We start from the raw sequence: 23,102 nt of genomic DNA on the forward strand, positions 1-23,102 counted from the left end.
AAGTTGACGTTCAGAAGAACCATTATTTTTATGCAGGATAATGCTCCCTCGCATGCAGCAAACAAAAGCAAAGAGTTTGCACCAACTGGGGTTCTCTGAGCTACAGAAGATGAAGTGGTGGCCTGCGAATTCACTTGATTTGAACCCAATTGAGAATCTTTGGAGGATCATGAAGCGACGTCTCTATGTAAGTAGACGCCAATTTAAGAGCAAAGATGAGTTGTGAGATGCTCTCCAAGAGGTACCGCGAGTTGTGAGATGCTCTCCAAGAGGTATCGCGATGGATAACTGTTGACGAAAACACAAATTTGACTAATTCTGTGGATCAACCTCTTTTACAAGTCATTTATAAAAGAAGAATCGCAAATCTCCTACTAATTATGTCAATGAAGAAATTGCTATGTAGTTATTGTGTTCTAAGGATTTTTCCTAGTTCATTTACTGTTTGAAAATTATTTCAATAAACAAATTATGGGTAGATTGTGTTGTTTTTTTCTCAACCTTGTTAATAACTTGACAGACTGAAATCAACAGATATTCCTGTCTTCTGCCATAGTTTCGCTAATACTGCTTTAAATACTTTTATTTTCTGACTGGAGTAGCTGAATAGTACTTTACTCAGCCGAATAAGTGCGAGGAGAACTGGGTCCGGTAGACAAGGAGATGAGAGGTGTTACTTGGCTGGAGGTCCGGCCCTGACAGATGACTTCCTGTAGTTCCAAAAAAGTAATTTTTATGGGACCGATGAATCAATGCGCCCTGTTAGCTGATTGGCCAATGTGTAGCCAAATAACCCAGAAGACGGGGGGGGGGGCATTGATTCACAAGAGTAAAATAGGTCTTTGTGACTGCTACATCCTCTATCAAGGATCTAGTAACATTTTTGCTTCGCCATTAATACTTGCCATATGTCTGACATGTTTTTTATTTCAAAAAATATATTTAGAATAAATTTATAAAACGAAATTTAATCCGGATCTAGATTTTATTTGCGCCGGGAGAGAGTAGGAGGCAATATTCATCAGCAGCGAGGATACTCCAACAGCTTGGATTTCGAGAGTAACTATGTAAAATGTATGCATGTGATAGTTGCCGGATTATTACGTTTTCGTTTTCATTAATACTAGCGGGACCTCTGGAAATTCCACAGCAGACTCTTCCACATGTAATATATGAATGTTGGCATTCTATGACTGTTCAGCGTAAATGGAGATGCCTTGATATTATTGTAGCTCTTTTGTTAAAACTCCAAATGTATTTATCTAAGCTAGCAGGGACTCAATAATAAAAGTAAACAAAAAATATTTCAGCGAAGAATGTATTAAAAAAGAGTTAATACATTTAAATAATCATTTATATTGATAATTTTAAGATTCAAAATAATTAACAAAGAACAAATTCGTTTCGATTTGTTAAAACCATTTTTCGTTTTACATTTGTTTGTAAGAAACACAGTATAACCAAGTAGTTTCTTTTTTTTTTTTTAAAGAAAGATTTTCAATTTTTTGTTTAACGATCCATTTGGAATATAATTTATAAAAGTTGACAGAACAGTTTTGTCTCTTGAACAGAATAAGAACGCTAGAAAATTTTAAATATAAAATAAACTATTTGTTATAAACCTATTAGCGGAGCCCGAGGGAATTCCACAGTGGACGCTTTCATATATAATATATTGATGTTGGCATTCTGTAGATGTACTACGTAAATGGAAATGCCCTGATATTATTGTAGCTCTTGTGTTAAAACTGCAAAAATATTTATCTAAGCTAGCAGGAACATCCAACGTAGCCCGATTGTAAAATACACTTAATTATAATATTTTTATTAATGTAGATTTCAAATATATCATTATAGAGTCAATTTTCTATCTTTTTTTTTTATATATTATAAAGTCGCAATTTCAGAAAAAAAAATATATATAGCCATATGAGTTGGGTGCATCAGCTTGAATCGAAACCAAAATTATGAGTTATAAAGAAATATATATCATTCAAACCAAGACCGTCTTAAAAGACAAGATGGCCGGTGGGCAAAAATAATTTAATCTGCTGACGTCATCACGGGTAGTCCATTGCTTCTTGACACCGGTAAACACCGGTAGTGACTCGTGGATATCTCCATTCAGCAAAGTAAGTTTTAACGTGCTCCCCCCTGTATTTAACGCGATGTAACTATAAATTAATTCAATATCATCATCCTAAGTTTTTTACCATTCAAAAGAAGAAGCTTCAAGTAAATTGCTAATATTAAAAAAATTTTTTTTACAGCATACAAAACTAATGAAAATGCGAGACAACATCGACTCTTTTGAAGAGACGATTTTTTAAGCTGTTGAGTCATGTTTTAAAAATTAATTTTCCTGAAATTTTCAATATTTAAAAATAAATTATGCCGGCTGATAACATTTTTAAACTTTTTTTTAAAGCTAGAAAGATAAAATTTAAAAATACTTATATATATATATATATATATATATATATATATATATATATATATATATATATATATATATAAAACTTAAAAGTAAAAAAAAAAAAAACGCGCGTTCATTTCGGGTTTGTATTACTGTACACATAGATTCGAAAAAGTTGTCAAAAAACAAATATATGACAAATAAATGTTACCAAAGGCAAGATAAGTTACTTTTCTACCAAACTAGATATATTTTTCGTGTTTTTATTCAATGTAATATGTTTATTCAGCTCGAAAAACAAGGTGTTATAAATAAAAAAAACTAGAAAAAATATATGTCAAGCTATGTCACGGTAACATATATTGAGCGAGTTTTTAACAGTATTTTAACCATTTTTTTATTTATAACACCTTTTCCCAAACTTACCGTGTTAAAGAGGGAGTCAGACGCCATCTTGAATTTTCCGGGTTTGTATTACTGTACACATAGATTCAAAAAAGTTGTCAAAAAACAAAAATATAACAAATAAATGTTATCAAAGGCAAGATAAGTTACTTTTCTACCTAACTGGATATATTTTTTGTGTTTTTATTCAATGTAACATATTTATTCAGCTCGAAAAACATACAGTGTTTACCGATGTATTGGAAAATTCAAAATGGCGGCCGACTCTCTCTTTAACACGGTAAGTTCGGAAAAAGGTGTAATAAATAATAAACTAGACAAAATACTCTTAGAAATTTGCTCAATATAAGTTACCGTGACCTAACTTGATATATATTCGGTGGTTTTCTAATAGTATTTTGTCTAGTTTATTATTTATAACACCTTTTCCCGAACTTACCGTGTTAAAGAGAGAGTCGGCCGCCATTTTAAATTTTCCAATACATCGGTAAACACTGTATGCTTTTTGAGCTGAATAAACATGTTAAATTGAATAAAAACACGAAAATTATATCCAGTTTGGTAGAAAAGTAATTTATCTTGCCTTTGATAACATTTATTTGTTATATATTTGTTTTTTGACAACTTTTTCGAATCTATGTGTACAGTAATACAAACCCAATTTTCCAAAAAATATATCCAGTTTGGTAGAAAAGTAACTTATTTTGCCTTTGATAACATTTATTTGTTTTTTGACAACTTTTTCGAATCTATGTTTACAGTAATACAAACCCACGTATTTTAACAAACTGAAAATATGGATATAAAAAAATGATTTTGCATGTTATTTTTGTTATGTGGTGAAATAATCTTAAATAAGAAACATGATTTTTTTCTTTAGGTTAATTATTTTTTTACTGTGCAATATTTCATGAATTTATTAAAAATATTGTTTTTGATTTTGAAAAAAATATTGTTGTTCATTTGCATTTAAAAATATTGTGGTTCATTTTGATTAAAAAATATTCATTTTGATTTAAAAAAAATATTGTTCACTTTGATTAAAAAATATTCCTTTTGATTAAAAGAAAATTCATTTTGATTTAAAAAATATTGTTCATTTGATTAAAAAAATAGTTTAATTTTAATATTTCAAATGTTTTGCTTGTGTTCTGCTTCAAATATTCATAATCTTACATGCATAATTTTCATTTAATTATATTCAATAAACTTCAAGTTTACTACAAATCAAATCGTGTTCCTTCACTTTTTAAAATGTAATTTATAAGTAATTAAAGAACGCATTCTAATCTTTAAAATCTATAATATAACGAAATATTCAATTGCTTATAATACTTAAACAAACAACTTGTGTTTTATTTTTTTTTTTTTTATTAATATTAGATGAGTTTCAGTATAAATCATCGTGTTCTTTCTTTATTTCAATCCAATTTTGAAGTTTTGTAACGCTGTCTGTAAAAATTACTGTTCATTATTGACAGTCTAAGAGTTCCACATATCTTGCTTGTTGGGACCTCGGCGATGACGTCATTTTTTCAGCTGGCCGGCCATCTTTATAACGAAGGCCACGATTCAAACACTACCGTGTTTAAATATACGGTTATGTGGCAGTTTTAGTCATTTAGAATTGCTTTAAAGCTTTACCGCTCATTCATTTATCGACCAGATTTCAAACAATTATTACAGTTTATAAACCACCTTCTTCAGTTATATTGTGACAATTTTTTTCAATTTTTGTTCAATAAAACAAAAGTTATGATGAATTTTCTGGTGTTCAAAATCGTAAAAAAAAACGTAAGGAGGTGACAATGTTTTTTCTTACTCGTTTCCATAGCAACCACTTTGCTTCAGCGACTACTGTTGCTACCAATTCACCGCTCTCGCGAGAAAAGAAGTAACAAGTGAAACAGAGAGAATGAAAGAACGACAGGGAGAAAATTGGGGGTGATTTTATTGAAAGCAGACGAGTGCCGTACATTGTTATTACGTATGTGTATGTTATGTTTAGGGGGCAAAAAAAATAAGACTGAAATTAAACAAAGAACAAGTGAATTTATTAGAAGCCTAGAAAAATCATGGATTACAATAGAAAAATGCGAGCATGAAAAGTATGATTAAGCTTGAACCTGGAAAAGTAAAAGACTAGTTGTTAAAACTGGAAAAGAAAAGGACAAGATATTCTAGTACAAAAATATAATAAATTTATAACTTAAAATATTGCGGCATTAAGAATTTAAAAAAAAATTCAATTTATAACATTATATAATCAATTCTTAATGCGGCAATATTTTAAGTTATAAATTTATTATATTTTTACTAGAATATCTTGTCTTTTTCTTTTCCATGTTTAAGCTTAACCATATTACTTTTCATTTTCGATTGTAATATATATATATATATATATATATATATATATATATATATATATATATGTGTGTGTGTGTGTGTGTGTGTGTGTGTTTGTGTGTGTGTGCATACGTAATTTGTTCCTTCAGCTATAATGCGATTATAGCTGAATAAATAATTTTACCAAGAATTCTTCATAAGTTTTGGTTTCGTTTTCGATTATAGCTGATTATACTCAAGTCTAATATATATATATATATTTATGTATATTTATGCATATATATATATATATATATATATATATATATATATATATATATATATATATATATTCATAAGTTTTGGTTTCGATTTTGATTCAAGCTAAGGCACCCAAGCCATATGGATATATTTTTTTTATTTTTGAAATCACAACTTTATAATGTATTAAAATCGATAGAACATTAACTCTATAATAATATATACGGAATCTGCAAGACTTAAAATATCATATTTAAGCGTACTTTACCACCGGGCTACGCCGGGCGTGCCTGCTAGCTTAGATAAATACTTTTTTTTGCAGTTTTTACAAAAGAGCTACAATAATATCAGAGCGTCTCCATTTACAGTGAACATCTACAAAATGCCAACATCAATATATTACATATGAATGTGCTCCCTGCGGAATTTCCACAGGTCCTATTAGTAAATATTTATTGCACATTTGGTGAATCTCTCCAAGAAGAACGTAACGTAAAAGAAGCTGCTGAATCACTCAAAATAAAAATTTAACCATCGATAAAGACGAGGACAAGAGACTTAAGTTCCATCTAATTGTGGATGGTTTAATGAGCTCATAAAATGTTCACAACTAATTAGCTCCTTTAGTTCAAACTTTATGGTTTTACGTTGACCAGATAATATTGTTAATTACAAATTACTTTTGTAGTAATAATGATAACATTTCTGTACTTTTGATTATATTAAATGAGTATTTCAAAGCTTTTTTTTTTGTTAATACCTGTGCAAGGTGATGCTCTGTTATTTTTTTCTAAGCCCCTTAATAAAAGATTTTCTATTCATATTGAAGGGTAGACCCTGCTTTTATAACTGGAACAACCCTACAATTTAAAAGTTGGGACGTAAAGTGTTATAATGAGGGGATTAATCTATACAGACTGGGACGATAAAATTGCCGCAATAGAAAAGACAACATTATTTGATGAAAACCGGTTTTATTTATTATTTTTTTCAAACTATCTACTAGTTGACTAGTTGTGTACAAATCCTAAGAGCGATAGGAGTCTTCTATATAATATATAATAAAGTGACATAATGTTCAACAAGCGAGGTCAGAGATGCGACACTGTACATGCTCTCTAGTGATCCAACACCCTCAAAATACAAATCCGGTCGGTTCAGTGCTTGAGCGATTAGCTCAACGAAATTTCCGGACACGGTTATTTTCTTTGGTGTTGTTTAAAGTGAGGGCCACATCATACCACCTCACATCTTTAAGTCGGCTTGAAAATCAACATTAAAGTGTACCTGGATGTGCTGCAAAAATGTGGTGATCTCCTTGTGCAATCAGGTGGTCGCTGGCAGACCCTGAGTGTGGCAGCAGGCCTCGACATCGGCCCACAAGTCCAAAGAGACCCAGGCTTGGATTCAGGAATGCTACGACTTTGTCCCGCTCTCTCATTGGTTACCCTTCCTCCTCTGACCTGAACCCGTTGAAATACTTTGTTTGGTCATACGTCGAGAACATCACCAACACCAAAGCCAGTATGATCGCCACCATCAGCCGAGTATTCGCCGAGTTCCGGTCGGCGTTTGTGGAAAAAGCATGCTCCAAGTTCCGGACCCGTATCGAGGCGGTGATTTAGTCTGAAGGCGGCTACATTGCGTAGACATCAGCTCTACTACATAATCAAGTTACCTGAATTGATTTTTTTCAATAAAATTTTAAAAATAAATCTGTAGTATTGTTTTCTTTACGGCCAAACTTTTATCGTTCTAGTATCCTTTTCAAAAAAGATTTCCGTGTTTAGTGTTATATATTCTCATTTGTATCTTGATTTAATTTTCTTTTTCTTTTTTTATTACCATCCCTGTTTGTCTACGGCCTATTACCAACACGTCCTACCACACAATAATATAAAATTTCAAGCTACACCATATTTCGCCCGGATTTATTAAATATCTAGTACAATTCTACCAGGGCAACGCAATCCATCACAACAATGAATACAAAGAAAAACGATACAGTTCACACTGCAAGGTTATCTAATTTCACTCAATTCAGATTTCAAGATTTATTTATTAAAAATTAGACTCACTTTCTGTAAGACTTTCTCTCAAGAAACACAACTTCTATTGTATACAAAATAGTAAACCTCAAGTCCATTGTTTGTCAGCTGAGGTACCTTAACCTGTGAAACAGAGCCATGAAAACTGTGTTATTATTTCGGCTGATCGCAGTGCCGGTAGCGTGTTAAATTTTTCTACTTATTAAACACGATCATATGTTTCGTCGTAGTCAGAGAGGCAAATCCTAAGAAGTCATATTATTTTTGTATTGATATTCATATCAATAGTGGTGACTCAAAGTTTTTGTGATATTTTGATATATATATATTTTTTAAACCAGCGGGTTCAAACCAGAAGAGGAAGAGGGTCAGTGAGAGAAGGGTACAAAGTCGTAGCACTCCTTTTGAAGCCAACCCTGGGTACCTTTGAACGTTTGGGCCGGTGCCGAGTCCTCCTGCCACACACGGGGTCTGCTAGCGGTCACCTGATTGCACCAGGTGGCCACCACACTTTTCAGCACCTCAAGATACACTTTGGTACTGATTTTCAAGCCGACTTCGAAGATGTGAGGTGGCATGATGTGGCCCTCACTTGAAACCACACTAAAGACCATAACTGTGGCCGGAAACTTCGTTGAACTGTGCCCTCAAGCGTTGTGCCGTCCGGATTTGCATTTTGAGCGTGCTGGCAAGAGTCCTGTTGTCATAACTTGAATTTTGTTTATTTTCTCTGTGATTGTAGAGACGAAGAACCACATAGATCTGTGAGATTTATTGTTCTCTGAGTTTGACTCGTTGGATTTTTCTATCTGGTTTAAAACACGATCTAAGACCTCAACGGTGTTAAACCTACCGTACCACAAGTTCTATTTTCTCCGATATTCGATCGTTTTTTTAATGACCGAACTGCTTTAGTTGTAAAAAACATGCAAACAAGTTATAAAATAAAGAATAACTTGTATTGTTTCTTTTCTGAACATATAGAGCATCGCATGAACTATTGTATTAAATCATCCTCAAACCTGGTCAGGTCTGACTTGCCAGCAGTTAATTTAAGTTTCCTGGTTTATTTGCTAATCCAGCCGAAAAGAGAACACAAGACTCTTTAGCTCTATCACGTGACGTCATCAAAATTCAAGAACTAGTTCACAGGTTATACTGTGTGATTGAAGGATGGTTTTGCGCTAATTTAAGCCTCTTATGCGGAATAGAAGGTTGATGGATTGTAACACGTAATATTAAAAATAAGGTTGGTGGATTTTAACACGTAATATTAGGTTGGTGGATTTTAACACGTAATATTATGGTTGGTGGATTTTAACACGTAATATTATGGTTGCAGGATTTTAACACGTAATATTATGGTTGGTGGATTTAACACGTAATATTATGGTTGGTGATTTTAACACGTAATAATAAGGTTGGTGGATTTTAACACATAACATTAAAAATATTTAAGGTTTGAGAAGTTGGGGCAGTAAGGAATGCGGCTGTTTATTTAATTGGCGCCAAAATGGCACAAGGCATTTTTTCTAATCTCCACCATCACAATGAAAAGGACTTCATGTCATAAATTAGTATCGTGGTATGGTAGGTGGGATGAAAGGTAAATATCAATACGCACATTGTCAGAGTTCAATTAAATAGGGCGAAGTGGCTGATGTAAATAGCGAGATAATTCTACATGGTTCAAATTTTCAAACGAGTGTGACATACCGACGAAGTTTTTATTTTAAACTGAATTGTGACAGACCTAAGAAAATGCGATTTAAATTTTCAGTCTGACGCATAAACACAAATACTATTGCAAAGATAAATATCGAGATAAAAAAAAAATTGCGTTTCAAACTGAAATGTGAAACAGAAAAAAAAACGCTATTTTTAATTAAAACGTGACAGAACAACTGTTCTTTCAAACTTAACTATGAAAACTAAAAGAAATGCTATTTTAAATTTAAATTTGAGAGACCAAGTAAATTGACAGTGTAGTCCTAAACTTGGCAGCTTGAGGAAAATGTCATTTAAAATTGGTATTTATGTAAAATACATACCGTGCTGAAATAATAATGTTATTATTTAGAAACCCATTGTTAACACGGGGGAGGGAGCGTTTTGTAACTATTATGCACTTTCACTTAACAATTTAAGTTGGTTGGTTGTTTTGTTTTATGGCATATCAACCCTTTTCAGGTTATTTAATGCCGAATCTGGTGATTTTGAAGAACGATTTTTTAATATAGTGTATTTGTTTTTTAAGTCGTGTTCTGTTTAACCCATAGTTGGGACCCTAACAGGTACTACCACTCCGGGTCAGAGTGGACCTGGGAGCAATGGCAATTAAAGGGTGGCTCCACACTCCCTAAGGCCTGCAAGCTGGGGCCTCACCATCGGATATAGTTTAAGGTCATATCCAGGACCTTAATAATTTAACAAACAAAAGATATCATAAAAATTGATTCTAACTTGGAACAAATATCTAAAAAATTAGAAACGGTCCATAATCTGCATAGATACCTCAAAACTTTTCCATCTATGTAGGTAAACTCGTCAGCGAATCAAGTATTTGTCCATAATGCGCGGCCTAGGCGAGTCCTTCCCACCCCTGCACACACAAAAAAAAAATCATATTTCTTTCTCATCGAAGATTGCGAGTAACTCTGGATGGCGTATCTACATTTTCTTTTCCTATCAATGCCGGTATTCCTCGAGGCTCAATTCTAAGTCTAACAACATTTCTCCTCTCTCTATATATGACCTTCTAGAGAATATAATTCAGAAAATTAACATTTATGCTGATAAAACCACCCTCTATTCTGGTATTGCTTCTTGCCCATTTTCCTCGGATCAGTGGAATTATGCAGCTGATCTATTAGGTTGGTGTAAAAATAATGTCGTTTTTAGACGTTCAACTTACCGTTAAATAAACATTATTTTTGCACCAACCTAATAAAAAGTAATCTGTGTTCAGTTATGGATTATTGGGCTAAGAACTGGCTTGTTTAATTTAATCCTATTAATACTCAGCTTTCTTTCAATCGTAGGCGTGTCCCTTTTCTTTCTGAGATTTTTTTATGGAAGGCCTTGCTCTCGATGAGAAATCGATTCTAAAACTTCTTGGTCTTTTTTTCTCATCAAATCTTCTATTGGAATTAAATCCGTTTCCCTTTCTGTTTCTCGATAAATCATTCCTTTCTATCGCTTTAAACACTTTCTCTCACACCTGAGGCTATTCTCTGTCTCTACAAATCTACTATCAGACCCTATATGGATTAGTGTTATCATATTTGGGCTGGTGAATCTCTGTACCTATTTGAAGGTTCATTCTAATTTTCAGAAACGTATCTGTACTTTTTTGATTGACCGCCATCTTCTTTCCTCACTGCAACCCTCTCTCTCTCTCTCTCTCTCTCTCTCTCACACACACACACACACACACACAGATGTGATATTGTTAGTCTCAGTCTTTTCTATAAATACTATAGTGGAAAGTTCTTTAGAATTGTCTCATCGATTCCCTGTTTCCTTTGTTTCAGCTCGTTTGATTCGTTTGTCTAGTGGTCTCCATCAATTCGCTGTTTTGATACCTCATGCTAATACGTCTACCTAATCCAGTAGCTTATTTCTAAGGACTGCAAGGTTGTGGAACTCTCTGCCTGCTCACTGTTTTCCTCCTATTTATAGCCTCGATCTTTTCAAGACTAAGGTTAATAGGCATCTCCTGTCTTTGCAGTGGGAAGCGCAGTTGTCAAACTTCGTCCTTGTTAGCTCCTTACATCAAGTGGCTTCATGACTTGTCTCGAGCGATTTCCATAAAATATCTAATATCAATCATGCGTACAACTCGTTAAACAGTGAAACTATTTTCACATTTTATTCTAAAAGCACACAAGCCCAAGGATGAAACACCATTATAATTTTGTTTTTTTTTGCAGACACCCAATCTCCATTACAATAGCATATTTATGTATGTGTGGGATGTTTTGCTACTGTAGAATCTATCGTTAAATTATTTTTCTTTGGGAAAATAGTTCTAGCGATCATCACACGACTAAAACTTTCTCCCAGAATTGAACCGGATCTTCCGCAACATTCTATTGTCTCCTAAAACAACTTGACGCATTAATCGCGATCTGTTTTCCATACTGGAATAATAATAATTCCTTTCATTTTTAATGTGGTTTTATTAATGGAATTCTATTTTAATATATTCCATAGTTTTGACCTCATTAAACAGGACTCGCCAATATGTAAATGAAATCAACGTCGATTATAGGACGTACAACCGTCTCTAGAAGACGTTCTGTCGGTCGGTTACAACTGTTTAAGTAAAATTTATTTTTTGGTTTATCATGCTTAAGCTTGAAATAAAATCATTGTTTCTTTATCATTCTTAAGTTTGAAGTAATATTGTATTCGATCCCTCAAACTGAAGTCGAATTTCCTGCGATTCTAGCCACACTTAGTATATATATATATATATATATATATATATATATATATATATATATATATATATATAACTACTCCATTTACTCACATAAATTAATATACGAAAGTATAAATTTATGCATAAACTTTAAATATTTACTTCAACAGTGCTCAATACGTAGGTAGAGCAGGTAGAGTGGATGAAACACGGAATATTCATTGTAGCTTAATCGCCATATATATATTTTATAACTTACTTACTATATTATATATATATATATATATATATATATATATATATATATATATATATATATATATATATACTAAAATAAATATGATATTTTAATTTGTCCATATTTCGTATATATTATTATAAAGTCGTGATTTCAAAAGTAAAATAAAAATATTTAGGTGCCATCAGCTAGAATCGAAACCGAAAGCAAAACTGCATTAAAAGTTTGTGACGTTTACACTGTACCAACGTGCCACGCATATGAATTAATTAAAAATAAAAATAAGTTAACATGAATATACATCATGGATAACGATTTTTTCCTAATTTTTATCCATTTTTGATCCCTTAAAAACATTTTTAACCGGTTAAAGACCCATAAAAGAACGGTTCATTAAAAAAAAAAATTGAGCTACTTCCTCGGTAGGTTATTACGATGATGAAGATAGCGCTCCTGGGAATAAATGTAATGTTTTAATATTACGGAATAATGTGTCTGTAATGGAGTTCTATAGTTATATAAGGTAATAGCCAATAGCGTAAACACAGTAACTTTTTATGTGCCATCTGTTAGCGTAAACATACGATATTTTGGTTCAGAGGGGAAAAATTGCGCGTCTTTTATTATATACAAGAAAAGCATCTAAGACAAGACGCTTTTTTTAATTCGAAATCGTTTACTCCTCTTTTATTGTCTAATCATAGTTTAGTTTTATCTGCAAACTCATCGATCTTCCTCGGGTATTTATTACAGGTTGGAACGATAAAATTGTCGCCATAGAAAAGGCGACATAATTCCATTTCTGACGATGAAAACTGGTTTTCTTTGTTTTTTTTTATTGTTGTTGTTGTTGTTACAGACCATCTACTAGTTGGCCAGTTGTGTACAAATCCCAAGAGCGATCGGACCCTTTATCATGTCTGAAAATGACACAATGTTCAACGAGCGTGATCACTACGTAATCCTGACAGCTACATATGTGTGAATGCGCAGTTGTTAAACTTGACATAAGATATAGGATAATATAAAATGAGTAGCAACCCTTGTTGTAAATATACCAAATGATACCGGGCTAAACAGAGCCGAGACGAAGAAGTGGACTAAATACCAACATTTTATATACGCCATATAAAGAAACATTAACCATAGGAAGGTCTCAACCATTCTAGTGATCATAGACGCTACCTGACTCAACTAGCTGGTGAGTATACCATCCAAAACAAGTGCAAGTGTGATATAAGCAATCATAGGAACGATCGAATTTTCTAGAATAGTGAGTGAAGGTTTGGCATCCAGTAGAATTCTCCATCTCCAGGAAAAACAAAGAGCAAATAAAATTTAAAAAGCGAGAGAGAATATTAGACAGCGTAAAAGAACACGATATCAAGCTCCACCCTTACAAAAAAGGTAAACCACGTTAGGATCATAAAACAAAACCTTGAACTTTGAAGCCTTCACGTGAATATAAAACTAATCATATAATAATTTTTTAAAAGATTAATCCATTTCTGTTTTAATTACCGTACTTTGCGGTAATTGTGCCGAATCCGGCGGTAATTGTGCCAACTAAAAAAAAAAAGGTGCTCTTTATATACGTGATTGCTAAAAGGGCACTTTTAGCTAATTGGCGCAATTACCCCCGGACCTGGCGCAATTAGCCAAAAGAACAGTACCGAATGTAAGTAATGTCAGAACAGTAACGTAACAAAGAGGAATGGAAGGGACGGTTCGCCCCGGGTGGCACGTGTCAGGGGGCGGTATTTTGAGCGGCTGAAAATAGAAAATAGAAAAACTTACAACGATAGCAAGTTAACAAAAATATCTGGAATTTCATACGAAAATGAGTTTTTAAGTTCGTAAATATGCTTTTATGTTTTATGTGTGAAATACTGTTTTTTTTTTTAAAGAGATTTTAGATCTTTGATTGTAATTCCGCGAAAATAAATATTTTGAGGACTTTCTGGAATTTTGATGATTAACGGATGATCAACGGCCAGCGGGGGAGGTGGAAAAATCTTACGGCTGACCCGGGTGGGAAAAAATATTTGCTACGCCACTGTGCCAGAATGTGAGCGACTTGGAATACGCGTTGAAGTAGACAGCAAGCACGAACTCGTGTCTCATTCTCTTAACCTGGTGAGAGGAGGTCAGAAACGGACATACTTGAGCGATTTTTACAGCCATATATAGAGAGAATAACCTAATTAACCTTCAATGTCCCACTTTTTCTTTTTACATTTTCTTTGCATCGATCATATTTTTTATGCTTTTATTTGTGTGTTGTTTTTAGTTATAATTTCAGCCCAAATATTTCACTTATGTTTTGTTTTGTATCAGTCGAGGGTACGTCCTTGACAATCAGTCCAACAATGGCATTGTTGCTGCTGGGCAGGATATGATTTTGTTCGGTCCTCGGGCGTCCATCCAGGCATTACCTTCACTCTGAGAGACGATAGTTTATTGCTAATCGCGTGAGGCATTCCTAGCGGAGAATGCATACATGGTTGCCCAGGCATTTTTACACCAAATTTGTCTCATTTCATTGAGCTGGCTTTTCAAAACCTCACCTACCAGGCAATACTCAACAGCCCCCCCCCCGCTTCGGCGGCACGAGGGACAAGATCAAAGTGTAGCATCTGTTCCGGCAGATGCTGCACTTAAGATAATTTGTACCAGTCAATGGAGGGGAAACCCTCTATACTGGGACAATTATTATTTTTGGTAACCAGAGTGCCCCCTTTTTGCCTACTTTTAGGGGAGCTGGTTTTTACCTCACATTAAAAACGGCCTTGTGCCTAATTTGCTCAGTGGGGGAGCAAATAAATACCATCTGTTCCGGCAGATACTGCAAAGCTATGACTAGCAAAGACCATATGTGGGGTTAACCTCACATATCTAGACTTGGTTACTGAAGGGGCAACCCTTCATACCAACAGTTTCTAGTCCAGCTCCCATTTCCCACCTCTCGGGAGCTGGATCCCCCTTTCCCTCCCCCTATCTCCACATTAAAAAACAGCCTTGTGCCTAATTTGCTCAGTGGGGAAGCAAATAAATCCAAAAACCTACCCGGCAATACACCCGCCCCCCCCCTCGCGGGGCACCTCTGTGGCCTTCGGGCCAAGATCAAAGTGTAGTATCTGTTCCGGCAGATACTGCACTTAAGATAATTTGTACCAGTCAATGGAGGGGAAACCCTCTATACTGGGACAATTATTATTTTTGGTAACCAGAGTGCCCCCTTTTTGCCTACTTTTAGGGGAGCTGGTTTTTACCTCACATTAAAAACGGCCTTGTGCCTAATTTGCTCAGTGGGGGAGCAAATAAATACCATCTGTTCCGGCAGATACTGCACTTAAGATGATTTGTACCAGTCAATGGAGGGGAAACCCTCTATACTGGGACAATTATTATTTTTGGTAACCAGAGTGCCCCCTTTTTGCCTACTTTTAGGGGAGCTGGTTTTTACCTCACATTAAAAACGGCCTTGTGCCTAATTTGCTCTGTGGGGGAGCAAATAAATACCATCTGTTCCGGCAGATGCTGCACTTAAGATAATTTGTACCAGTCAATGGAGGGGAAACCCTCTATACTGGGACAATTATTATTTTTGGTAACCAGAGTGCCCCCTTTTTGCCTACTTTTAGGGGAGCTGGTTTTTACCTCACATTAAAAACGGCCTTGTGCCTAATTTGCTCAGTGGGGGAGCAAATAAATACCATCTGTTCCGGCAGATGCTGCAAGCAAAGACCATTGCCCTTGTGGCAATCTTCTGGTCCATGTAGGGGCAACCCTACTTGGGCCAGCTGGCAAATCTCTATTCAGCTCCCATTTCCCACCTCTCGGGAGCTGGCCCCCTTTTCCCTTCCCCCTCCCCTTCACTCCTCACATTAAAAATCGTGTGCCTAATTTGCTCGGTGGGGGAGCAAATAAATATCACCTACCCAGTAATACCGTCGGGATTACTCAGACCTTTTTGTAGATAAAGTACACTTCACCTAATGCGATGCATTTTCGAACCTTCAGCTGACCTTGTGTAACGTCCCGCAGAGGACGTAAAGTATGCCTCACTTACTGTCTATTAATTTGCAACATTAAGAAACCGATTACATAATCTTTTAAAAAGTAATAAAAAAAATAAATCCATATAATATCTATTGCTAATACATCTACTTCTGTTAACAAAGGAGATTTATGTGTCTGGAGCCGAAACTATACTATTTCAAACTATGTTCGATTCAGGGGGAAGCATGGTAGCTGTTTTAATGTCATAAGCCCACTTCCCCAGGCATTACACCTTCCTTTAATTGCTAATGCAATATATGTTCTGTTTTCATAAAATCATTCTTTCAAGCCTAAAACCCTCATTTGGAGGCTAGTGTAGTGTCTGTTCTGTCGTTACGAGACCATCTTCCCAGGCATTACACCCTTCTTTTGTTAATAGTATAATATCTCTTCTCTTGTTATGAGACCAGCCTTCTAAGCATTACGTTTTTGTTTGTGGGCAGTAGAGTATATATTAATTCGTCATCATACAATCAACCCAGGCTAGCAAAAAGCATGAAACTAGTGCGAACATATAACTGCTAGTTGGATATACAAGAAATTGTTGGGAAAGCAGTTTGCAGTTCACTAAGTTTCTAGCAAATTACATTTACAACTGGTTCACATACGAACAATATAGAAGCACCCTTAAGTAAGACACTCTATCAAATCTCCAATACTAATGATTACTACAATACTATCTCATTGATTACTGTACACGCAATAACTCTTATCCCTGAGTGGCCTCCGAGTCTTGATAAGTGGTGACCCCCATGTAAAAAAAACATGACAAGTTGTCGCTCTGATCTTGAAGAAGAAGAAGAAGAAGAAGAAGAAAAAGAAGAAGAAGAAGAAAAAGAAAAAGAAGAAGAAAAAGAAGAAGAAGAAAAAGAAGAAGAAAAAGAAGAAAAAGAAGAAAAAGAAAAAGAAAAAGAAGAAGAAGAAGAAAAAGAATAATAATAATAATAATAATAATAATAATAATAATAAAAAAACAAAAAAAAACAAAACAAAAAAAAAAAAAAAAACAACTGAAACCATATATTTGTAAATTACCCATCCCCAAGAAAAATGTATTGGTACTAAATTGTCGAGAAGGATCGAAAAGAATGGAATAACCGAGGAGAGAAAGCACTAACCAGACCTCCCAACTGGATGAGTGTGAAGAGGACTGGGACCTTAGGGAGGCTTATTGCTATCCAAATGTCAGTGATGATAATGGTCATTGCCAGCAATAAGTCACTGGTAATTGGCTGTTGCGATGACGCAAATTTATTTGCAAAATTTATCGAAAGAGGCGGAGAGTACTGAAAATCTGGAACGACTTGTTGCCACCAAGACTCTGAGGAATACCACTGGATATTGTCAGTGAACAATCTCTGATTTTGAACTGCATCAGAACTCCTAGAGAGTAAAATTATTATTATTATTATTATTATTATTATTATTATTATTATTATTATTATTATTATTATTACACACAAACTGGACACAAAAACGGCTACAGATGTAAAAACACAAAGGGACATCACATGGAATCATGAAAACTGAAACTGTTTAACTGAAAAAATACCGCCTTCTTTTTTTTCTCTTCTCTGTGAAGTTCGCCATAAACAGGCACCACATCAAATAATGAGGGTCAAGGAGGATGGAAAGACCGAGGAGAGAAAGCACTAGCCAGACTTCCGCTGGAGGAGTGCAAAGAGGACTGAGACCTTGAGGGGGGCATATTGTCACCCAAATTGCAGTAAAGACCAATGGTCGCCACCAACGAGAAACCAATGGTAAGCTGCTGTTGCGATAACGCAAAATTATTTTGCAAAGGTTATCGAAAGAGGTGGAGAGTACTGGAAATCTGGGGAGACTTGCTGTCACTCAGACTCCAGGGAACACCACAAGTTGTTCTCAAAGAGCAACATTTGGGTGATGGCTTGTGTGAATACTCTTTGTTAGTAAATAATAATAATAATAATAATAATAATAATAATAATAATAATATTAGGAGCACTAGAAACAATTGCGAAAAACTTTGAAAAAAGAATGGGAGAAATTAGAATAAGAGGAATGGCTGCAAAGATATAATGACTAACGATAATGAAAACGGCTGAAATATTAAAGAAAACCTTTGAATGCGGAGATTAATATACATGAACCATATGCGTGAGCCAGACAAGCTGCTGCAGAGGCAAAACATAAATAAGCGTTAAATTAAAGCTGCATATCTACAAGTTCTACATCACCATCACGCATCCCCTCCCATTGTGCCCCCCCCCCCCAAAAAAAAGTGTGATACCGAATATCCGAGAAGGGTCAAGGAGGATGGAAAGACTGAGGAGAGAGCGCTGACCAGACCTCCGCTGGACAAGCGCGAAGAGAACTGGGACCTTGGGGAAGCTTAATGCCACTCAAATTTTTTTTTGTTTTTTTTACACAGTGATCACCACTTATCAAGGCCCGGAAGCCACTCAGGGATAAGGGTTATTGCAAGTACATTACGTTAGTGTGAAGATTTGATGAAGTGTTTGCTTAAGGGAGCGGTTCATTAGGAATTTGTTAACATTGGACTTGAAGACATCCAAGTTGTAGTCCGGAGGGAAGCAGGCAGACGGAACAGAGTTTCACAGGCATGCAGTTCTAAGAAAGAAGCTTTGTTCATGGAATCCGTGTTTTGATTTAGGCACAGATATAGAGTGGAGGAAATTTTTCACAGTGGATTCAGCTAGACGGGTGTTTTTCGTGAAAGATTGGCGAAGGGGGACCAGAGGTTGGAGTTCAGACGAGCACCTGCCATGGAAATAACGATAAAACAAGGATAGGCTCGCAACGTCTCTTCTTTGGGAGAGATGTTGCAGGGTAGAGAAAAGGGCATCCCCCACTAAGCCACGAAGTCTATTTTGTACTCTGTCAAGGCAGGATAGGCTGTTTTTAGCAGCTCCTTCCCAGATATGGCAACAGTATTCCATCCTTGGAATTCCAGTATAGACCAATGGCCGTCACTCAAATTCCAGTATAGACCAATGGCCGCTGCCAGCGAGAAATCAATGGTGAGAGGCTGTTGCGATAACGCAAATTTATTTGCAAATGCTATCGAAGAAGGTGGAGAGTGCTGGGCGTCTGGGGAGACTTGTTGTTACTCAACTTCCAGGGAACACCGCAGGTTTTCAATCAGATATTTGATGACCTGTGTGAAAGCTCCATGTGATCCAATAATAATATGCTTGATTATCAGAGGAAAGTATTTTACTCGTCATAGCAAAACAAAATACATTGCATAATCTAGCATAGATTCCACATTCTTCCTACTTCCCTATGAGACGAAAGTAAAACAATAATTGTTTTTAGATACTAAAATGGTGTTAATTTATTAAAACTAGTTACCTGTCATTACCGATTGTTCGGATGACGGAGTATGATTATGATTATCACGAATTGTGTTTGTTTATGCTGAACAAATACACGTTAATATCTTTTTGTAACTTTCTAAATAAAGCGAGAAGATTTTTAGTGGCTAACGATAGGTAATCACGCCGACATCGAAACAATACGCCCCATTGTTCGCATAATTTACCTATCGAATGTCTGAAGTACACATATTTGTGATACATTAACTTGCAAATTTACGCCTGGTTAATTTCCTTTGCGTCTATTATTGGTCCAATTATGCTTGCATATAGCAAAATTGGTTCAGAACAAGTGCTCTTTTCGAATATGCAGACATAAAATAGTGACATTATTCATTTATTGTTTGCTATAGTTACTGGGAAAATGTGGGGGGGGGGAAAACTTCTGGAATGACAAAGCTTTCTTTTCTTTTTTTTTTGCGTTTTAAAATCCGTGAAAAAAAAATACTATACGTATTTCTTTTTAATTATAAAATATTACAAATTCTGCAGAAATTAAGTAGAATAAAAGAGAAAACTTGTTACAAGTAATTAATAGGGCTAGGACAACAGCATATTCTTTTCATTGTTTTGACTCTCGAGTGTGTATCCGTTGATATCTTATATGCTTTTATATATAATGATGTGGTTCTCGGTTGATTAACTTTGTCTAACTGTGTCGGATATACACTCGAGAGTCAAAACAATGAAAAGAATATGCTGTTGTCATAGCCCTACTAATTAAATGATTCCTAAAAAAATGAAAACTTAAAATGTGTACCAATGCATAGTTAAAGAATATTAACCCATTAACGTCCATTTTTTTTAAATTTGTTTGATAATTATGTTTATTTTTGCTCCAAAATATTAGATGCAATTGTTATAAAATAAATTCTACCTGTATTTAATATATTTAATATATATATAATAAATTCTACCTGTATTTAATATATTTAATATATATTTTATGTGTCGTCCTTAAAAAAGGGCAATAGGCGTTAATGGGTTAAGAAACGAGCATATTAGTGGAGCGCAGAACTCTCCTGATATTCTGCTGATGCCCGGGTCAACTCCTTGATTATATGCATCGAAGACTCAAGTATAAGTCTTTTTTTTTTTTTTTTTAAATATTCTTATCATTTGGATCTAGATGAAGATGGGACATCCTAATGGATACTATACATTCACCCGTTATCTCATACACTTCCATCAAGATATCTTTTAAAGATTCCGATCGTCTCTTTAAGTGCAAGTGTTTGTATCTCTCTTGCACTTGCTCCACTGGGTAGATTTACCAAATAGTTTTTTAAAATCTTTTTTATGAGACCGGTTCCTTCTGTAATTACTGGAATGATGAATATCTTCCTAAGATTCCAGTTTCTTTTCACATTGACTTTGGTATTTTGTTATCTTTTCTCAGCTCTGTTGATTCCTTCATCACGGGGGCACTAACTTCTACCAAGGTTGCTGCTTTTTTCTATCGCTAAGTCATGTTTAATAGCCCTGTGTTCGAAGAACGTAGCTGTAGAGAATGCACAGTCATTAGAAATATTTTTGTTTTATTGTTATTTTTGCAAAGGAGTCACCACTTATCAAGACCAGGAGGCCACTCGAGGATAAGGGTTAATGAGTGCACAGTGGTCAAAGGGAACATGTCGTAATCGTTAGTAGTGGAAATTTGGTAAATTGTATTCCTTAAGGAGATAGCTCATCAAAAATTTGTTCGCGTTGGACTTTGAATACAACCATATTGTATTCAGTTGGAAAGCAGGAAAACGGAGCAGAGTTCCGCAGGCGTGCAGTTCTAAGAAAGAAGCTTTGTTCATGGAATCTACGTTTAAGTTTAGGCACAGATAAAGAGTGGGGAAAATTTTTGATAGTGGTTTCAGCTAGACGAGTGTTTTTCGTGAAAGTCAAGACAGGGAGAGGGCCATAGATTAGAGCTCAAACGAGCACTTGCCATGAAAATAACGATAAAGCAGAGACAGGCTCACAACATTTCCTCTGTGGGAGATAGGTTGCAGTGAAGAAAATGGCATCTCCTACTAGGCTACGAAGTCTATTTCGAACTCCTGCCCAGATGTGACAACAGTACTCCATCCTTGGACGTACTTGGTTCTTATACAGGTAAAGAATTGCATCAGCAGTCAGATATCTACTGGAGCTGTAGAACGATCCTACCATTTTTCCAGCAGAAAGTAAAATACTTTGAATATGACAGGATACCCTGCACTTTTAATTTGGATGTCCGAGGACACTGTCGTGCTGCCCCTTTTTTATTGCATATCGCTGATTGCACCCCCACCCCACCAAAAAAAAAAAAAATAAATAAATAAAAAATTATTCGATAGAATGAGCAAAGGATGACCTAAATTTTCACCTCGATATGTTGCGTAAATTAGCACAGAATAACAAAACGTTAACCTTATTAAATGCATATCTGTAGAAAGAAATCGACAAAGGAATCCATTCTCTTCTGGTTAATAATACAAAAAAAAAAAAAAAGAAATGCATTTTATAGATGCAAAGTTTAATAATAATAAAAAAATGTTGCAACAAAAAGTTTAATCGTCCTACCTTATAACTTGTTGCAGTTCGTAGAAAAAAATCCAACAAAGATCGCTTTTGTTTTAACGTGCGTTAGTTTTAGTTTTGCGCTGGTGAAACCTGCAAAGTCGCTCGCACTGCTTAAAGATGAATGAATGCGCTTTCTTTTGAATTGAACATCACATCTGCAAATTATAATAAAGAAATAAAAAAAAACAACAATCTTAGGTTGTTTTTGTTTTCTTTTGCTGCTGCTGGGGAAAACCTCGCGAAATATTCTCTCTCTCTCTCTTTCTCTTTCGCAATATCTCCCTCCCTCTGTCTCTTTCTCTTTCTCTTTCTTTCTATATATAAAAGAGAAGGGGGTTGGGCGTGAGAAAAAAATGTAGCCTGGAGAATAAACGAGAAGTAATTGGTCAATAATAACACGAATAATGCTATTGTGTACCGTGACTTTTATTTGTTACTTTCAGACTCTGTTCGCTTCGCCGTGTTGGGTAACAGCTCTCCCCCTCTGACCCTCTCTCTCTCCCTCTCCCCCTCTCTCCTTCTCTCTCTCTCTCTCTCCTTCGCTCTCTCCGTCTCTCATCTGGGCAAGCAAAAAATGTGAACAAATAAATGACGCTCGTCAATACAACTACATATTACCTCCACAGGAACAGACGGCAGTACATTTTTATAGTTTTAATTAGTATCAGTTTTATTTTAACTTTTAAAACATGTGTCACCTTTGTTTTGTTTTTTGTTTTTTTGGTTTTTTGGTTTTTGTTTTTTACTCATTCTTTATTTGCATTGGCAAATTTCATTTCATGGTTTGCTTGTTTCTTTATTTTTAAGCTAAAAAAGAAAAAATATAACGCTTGCTGAAAAAAAAAAAAAATGATACATAGTTAATTTATTTCGTGTTGATTTTTCCCGAAGTCATCATTATTACATAATTCTATAATTTGATTGGTATTCATACATAAAAAAAAACAACAACAAAAAACTAACAAAACGAAAAGAATAAAGAAAA

General features: G+C 35.0%; 1 protein-coding gene across 2 annotated transcripts in view; it reads right to left on the reverse strand.

Annotated features, from left to right (window-relative positions):
- Positions 1-22,620, reverse strand: part of LOC145276742 (uncharacterized) — a 343,433-nt gene extending 320,813 nt beyond the window's left edge. The window contains exon 1 of one of the 2 annotated variants that reach the window (XM_080127996.1): positions 22,118-22,620. The gene's annotated coding sequence lies outside the window, so the exon portion shown is untranslated. The remainder of the gene's footprint in view (positions 1-22,117) is intronic. The other variant, XM_080127982.1, reaches the window with a different exon arrangement.
- Positions 22,621-23,102: the final 482 nt, after the last annotated feature.

The sequence above is a fragment of the Euprymna scolopes genome, chromosome 1 (genome assembly GCF_053919585.1).
Source record: "Euprymna scolopes isolate OS-2025 chromosome 1, ASM5391958v1, whole genome shotgun sequence".
Classification (NCBI taxonomy): domain Eukaryota; kingdom Metazoa; phylum Mollusca; class Cephalopoda; order Sepiida; family Sepiolidae; genus Euprymna; species Euprymna scolopes.